This window comes from Heloderma suspectum, chromosome 4 (assembly GCF_057233095.1).
Source record: "Heloderma suspectum isolate Gila_16-S chromosome 4, 16-S_ref, whole genome shotgun sequence".
Lineage (NCBI taxonomy): Eukaryota > Metazoa > Chordata > Lepidosauria > Squamata > Helodermatidae > Heloderma > Heloderma suspectum.
The window spans coordinates 157,918,701-157,924,282 of record NC_139461.1 but is presented as its reverse complement, the minus strand read 5'-3'; the positions used below and the strand labels follow the sequence as shown (position 1 = coordinate 157,924,282).

The 5,582-nt window shown below is 44.4% G+C and overlaps 1 pseudogene; it reads right to left on the bottom strand.

Annotated features, from left to right (window-relative positions):
- Positions 1–522: 522 nt before the first annotated feature.
- Positions 523–5,321, bottom strand: LOC146347560 (protocadherin beta-18-like; annotated as a pseudogene).
- Between the last annotated feature and the right edge of the window lie 261 nt (positions 5,322–5,582).

The following is a 5,582-nucleotide window of genomic DNA, read 5'->3' as shown; positions in this document are numbered from 1 at the left end:
CCTCTCCGCTTTTGGTGATACTTCTCCCACCCATACTGGCAAAAGTTGTTTGGAATAAAGATAATAGTCATTCCCAGAGGTGAATGAGGTTATTATGTGAGATGTTACACAAGATTCACAAAATATGATGTGAGAAATCATTAATAAAGTCTTCTTTGCGTTGACAGAACCAACGAAAGCAGAATATCAACATAACTGAAGCAGAAGAAAGAAAAAGAGAAGCACTTAATATCTGCTGAAATCCAATTAATTCAGAAGTACATTTTTATACATTCAGTGCCAACAAACACTATATAAACTAGGTTGGAAAGTACAGATTGGAATTTGACAATATAAAAAGGATTCCACTCATATTCTCACCAGGCTCATGGGTTTACTTTCCTCTGCATGACGAGGGAGTTCTTGGGAACCAGCTGAATTCCTTGGATCCACCTGAGTGTTAGGAGGCTCCACAGAAAAAACAGGAAACAGAGGCTTGAGAAACCTGTTCAGTGATCCACCAGCTAAGCACATCTCATAGTTCTAGGCCTGGGAAAGAGATCCAGTACCAGAATCCACACCGTTCTCTTGGGAATTGGGTCCCACAGGAAAAGTAGACGCAGAGTTATGGGTCCCCAAGAACTTCCTTTGCTTCTGAATCTTGAGTGCTGTAAACACCATTACAGAAAGGAGAAAAACAGATGAGATGGTAGCCAAGCATATGATCAAATATGTCATCAGGCTACTGTCTTCCTCCTCTGCTACCTCATCCTTTGGGACAGCCAGCATTTTCATATAAAGGTCGGAGAAGCCATCCGCCAGAAGAATTCTCAGTGTTGCAGAGGTGGACTGGGGAGGGCGTCCATTATCTCTGACTGCACAATAAGGTTCTGTTTGAAGCTGTCTCGGTTATTCACTGGCCTCGTGGTTCTCACTTCTCCATTCTGGGCCCCCACAGTGAACAGATCAGGATCTGTGGCCCGCAGCAGTTGATAGGAAAGCCAAGAGTTCTGACCAGAATCTCTGTCTGCGGCCACTACCTTGGTGACCAGGTAGCCAGCGTCAGCCCCCCGGGGAACCAGGTCATTTGACAGGGAGGTGCTGTTCTGAAGAGGGTAGAGGATGAAGGGGGCATTGTCATTTTCATCCACTATATGCACGTGGACAACAACCTCTGAGCTCAGTGAAGAGGACCCTTTATCCACAGCCCTCACCATCACATGGAAATCTTTTATGTCCTCATAATCGATGGATCAAATGGCATACAGGTTCCCCATTTCAGAGTTAATGAAGACAAAGGAGCATGTGGGGCCATCCCTGACCTTTCCAGGCAAAAGCGAGTAGGTCACTTTGGCATTCTGCTGCGTGTCCAGGTCAACAGCACGGATTGAACCGATCAGCAAGCCTGGCAGATTGTTTTCCCGTACCTGCATTTCATAGAGGGATGTTCCAAACACCGGAGAGTTGTCATTGACATCTGAAGTTTGAACATTAATCACTCTCATTGAAGTGAGCCTGGGGGAGCCTCTGTCAGTAGCTGTGATGGTGACGTTATAATCAGAGACGTCTTCTCTGTCCAGTGGCCGTTGGGTCACAAGCTGGTAATAGCTGTTCTCGGTGGCTTTGAGCCCAAAGGGCAGGTTTGTCTCAGTGGTGCAGGTGGTTCTGCCATTGTCTCCAGAGTCCTGGTCCGTGACACTGAAGAGGGCCACCACAGTGTCTGCGGGAGAGTCTTCTGGCAAGGGACTGGTGATGGAGGTTACCGTCACCTCTGGGACATTGTCGTTCTCATCCTCAACCTCCACAATCACCTTGTAGTAAGCAGAGAGCCCTCCTCCATCCGTGGCTCTGATGTTCAGCTCATAATTACTGTTTTCTTCATAATCAACATTCCCTGCCAGAGTGAGCTCCCCAGTATGTCTGCTTATCTTGAATAAACTTAAGACTGCATTTTCCACCTGGCTGAAGGAATAGGTGATACCGCAAAGGAACCAACATCTTTGTCACTGGCTTCAACCTTAGTGACCAGTGTATCCAGTGGACTGTTTTCCATGAAGTTCACTTTATACAGGGAACGTGCAAACTGAGGAAAATTATCATTATTATCCAGAACATCAACAATTATTTGGGTTGTGCCAGTTCTTTGGGGAATCCCTCGATCCACAGCTGAGAGAATTAAGGTCATCTGCAGATTCATATCACGGTCTGACGGTTTCTCCAATACCAGTTCTGCGTATTTACTGCCATTACTATGACTTTGCACATCCAGCCTAAAATGTTCATTGGGACTAAGTGTGTAATTTTGAACAGGGTTTTTTCTTTGTCTAAATCTTAAGCTCTCTCCAAAGGGAATTGTGTATATATGGGAGTCTGCTCAGATATTTCAAAAAGTATTTGATACTTAGAGAATTTGGGGGAATTATCATTCACGTCCTCTATTTGAACTTCAATTCTGTGTAGCTGCAGTGGGTTCTCCAGCATGATTTCAGAGAGGAGAACACAAGGGTCATTCTGGTCACACGGAGCCTCTCGGTCTATATTATCCTTTAACATCACATTCCCAGAATGAGGATCCAGCCAGAAATACTGCTTGGAGCTCTTAGAAACCAGCCAGGCTCTCGTAGCAGACAGCTCTTTTGCATCCACTTTCAAATCTTTTAGCACATTAGCCACCAGAGACCCACTTTTCTTTTCCTCTGGCACCGAACAGACGAAGGACTCACTCATTCCTAGAAATATACAGAGATAACGGAGAAAAGACAAAATTTGCCTGCTGTTGTGATGCTTTTCCATTGTTCCGGCCTCAGCTCCAGTCAGATCTGAAATACAAGGTGGTTCTTTCTACAGCAGCTGCTGGAGGTGACTGTCCATTGCAAGTTTCCAAAGCAAATTATTCCTTTTTCCTTTATTTTATTTGGCAATGATAAGGTGGCCTTTTCCTCCTAAAATGTCTGAAGATTCGCTTGTGGTGAGGATCTGCTCTCTTTCTCCTTGAGATTCCTTTGTCTAATGGTTACGGGTCTCCAGTAGAGCAATTGCTCCCGGACTTTTCTGTTCTGTGTTGTGCAATAGCACCACCTTGTGCTTGAGCTATGATATGACTCCCACAAACATTGCCACTTGCTAACATATATAGAGAAATCATCTCCAATAAGAGCTTGCATTGAGTGTAATATTTCATAATACGTATTCTCTTAATCTATACTTTATATATAGTATGACTTATCAAGGCACCTCGGATTCACTCCACTCTTTCATTTCTATTTCATTTCCACTCTTTCATTTCTATTGTTGATGTTCATCATTGTCATTGTATTTGCCCATAAGCGGGAAACCTGAGACCCTGAAGACTAGAAAAACACTAAAATCAAAATATATACATCTCCTTCTTGGACAGTTGGACTTTAATTGTGCTTGAAAATGATTATGTTATGTTTAGATTTAGTAGACAGTTGAAACCTTCTAATGCTTTAAAAAATGTATCATTATGTGCATTAATATCTCAGAACTATTTGTCTCATAATTAGGTAAAAGCTTGGAATAGGCAAGGGGGATTCCCAGCAACAACCACTGACTCATGTCTATGCTTGCAGAATGCAAGCTTTATTTTCAAAGGCAGATATTCAGCATCTGTGAGGGAAGGGAAAGATCAGTTTTGCTTGGAAAACCTCCCTATAAATGTTATTAATACGTGTGAGAATGTATTCATGCAGAGGTATCCGCAGAGATGAAGTCAAGTGAAATTTTCACTTTTGGTACTGGGTTCTATTTACATGCGATCTGTATAAGCAGTCCTTCACCCTAGGAACTAGGAGTTCAGTGCTCACTGATTTGTGGCGGTTGATTTCTGGTTCCTGTCTGGTAGGATGTAGCAGCATATACAAGCAGCTAGGGAATTGCTGCTTCACTCCATGGGAGATGTCCTGTGGAGTGCTAAAAAGTCCCCTCTTATATGCAGTTCTATGTAACATCTGCATGAAGTCACAGGGTGAGGCCATAGGAAGATTTGGAGTTCAAGGTTATCAATATGCACAGATGATGCTCATTTATATCTTTCATTTTCCTCTAACCCCAGTGAGGGAGCAGGATCCCCAAATAGACATCTGCAGACAGTAAAGGGATGGATGAGGGCTAATAAACTGAAACTTAATCCAGATAAAATGAAGTTGTGGATAATGGGTAGGCCATGTGACCATTAAGTGTTAAGTTTGTTTTGGATGGGATAACATCCTAAAGGTGTAGCTCTGCAGCTTGGCAGTGCACCTAGAGCAAATGCTACTGTTTGGTTCTCAGGTGGTAATTGTGGCCAGCATAATCTTTTTTCCATCTGGTTTTGATGCACCAGCTGTGCCTTTCTTGGGAAACAAAGTCTTAGACTGCAATCCTATACCCACTTTCCTGGTGGAAATCCTATACCCACTTTCCCACTGAACTCAACTGAGGAATGGAGATTTTGAAAGCAGCTGAGAAGGATTTGGAAGTAGGTAATCTAGTGGTTAAGACGCTGAACTGCAGACCGGAAGGTCGGCAGGACAGCAGTTCGAAACCCGAGTGCTGCGTGACAGAGTGAGCTCCCGTCTTCTGTCCCAGCTACTGCCAACCTAGCAGTTCAAAAGCAAGAAATTGCAAGTAGATAAATAGGTACTGCCTCAGCAGGAAAGGTAACAGCGTTCCGTGCACCTCGGTGTTCAGTCATGCCGGCCACATGACCACGGAAGCGTCTTCGGACAGCGCTGGCTCCTCGGCTTAGAAATGGAGATGAGCACCACACCCTAGAGTCGGACACGACTGGTTGGGGACACCTTTACCTTTTACCTTTGATCTGATTATGGAGCTCTATGAGCTTTTAGAGCATCCTGCAACATTATAGTGTTTGTTTAGAAATTTTGAGATGGAATGCAAAAACCTGGCTTGTGAAACAATTGAATTTTGTGATTCCATGTTATGTTGCAATCCATAGTAACAGGGATACTGAAAGGGTGGAAGTGTTGCTTTTTGTATTAGAGACAGTCTGAGTTTTGTGCAGCTGGAGATTCAGGAAATGCTTTTTGAGTACCTTTTAAAAGATATCTCTATAGCTGTATTTGATGAAATGTTGTGGGTCCGTTACATCAACTCTTATATCAAGAGTTGGGTGATTGGATTGTTTACTGAAAATCAGAAAGGGTTCTTGTTTGTTATGTGAGGGTTTTAATAGTCATAGGGCTTGTTCAGATGCGCACATGGTGAGGGTGGTTAGGATATCTACAGAGGGGGGTGGTAGTGCAACCATGATGCACGTGCCCATCAGACGACTGGGAACCACACGGTGCCACGTAATTCCCATAACCACTCCCCTCCATAGTTACCTTAACCCTCCTCCTGCCACCGGCGCCAGTGATCCCAGTGGCCCACACGCCACAAAAACACGCTCTCCAGCCACTCCAGCTGTTCCAAAGCTCCGGCGACCATAGAGAAAGTCCTCACCAGCTAGAGTGTCACCCGAAGTAGCAGACGCTCTAGCCAGCAGACTCTATGGTTGTAGCCTGGAAGTCCTCAGGAGGCCTTTTTAACCACCAGGGAGCCTGCCAGATTTCACAGTAAGCCACCCCGAGGCCCCTTAA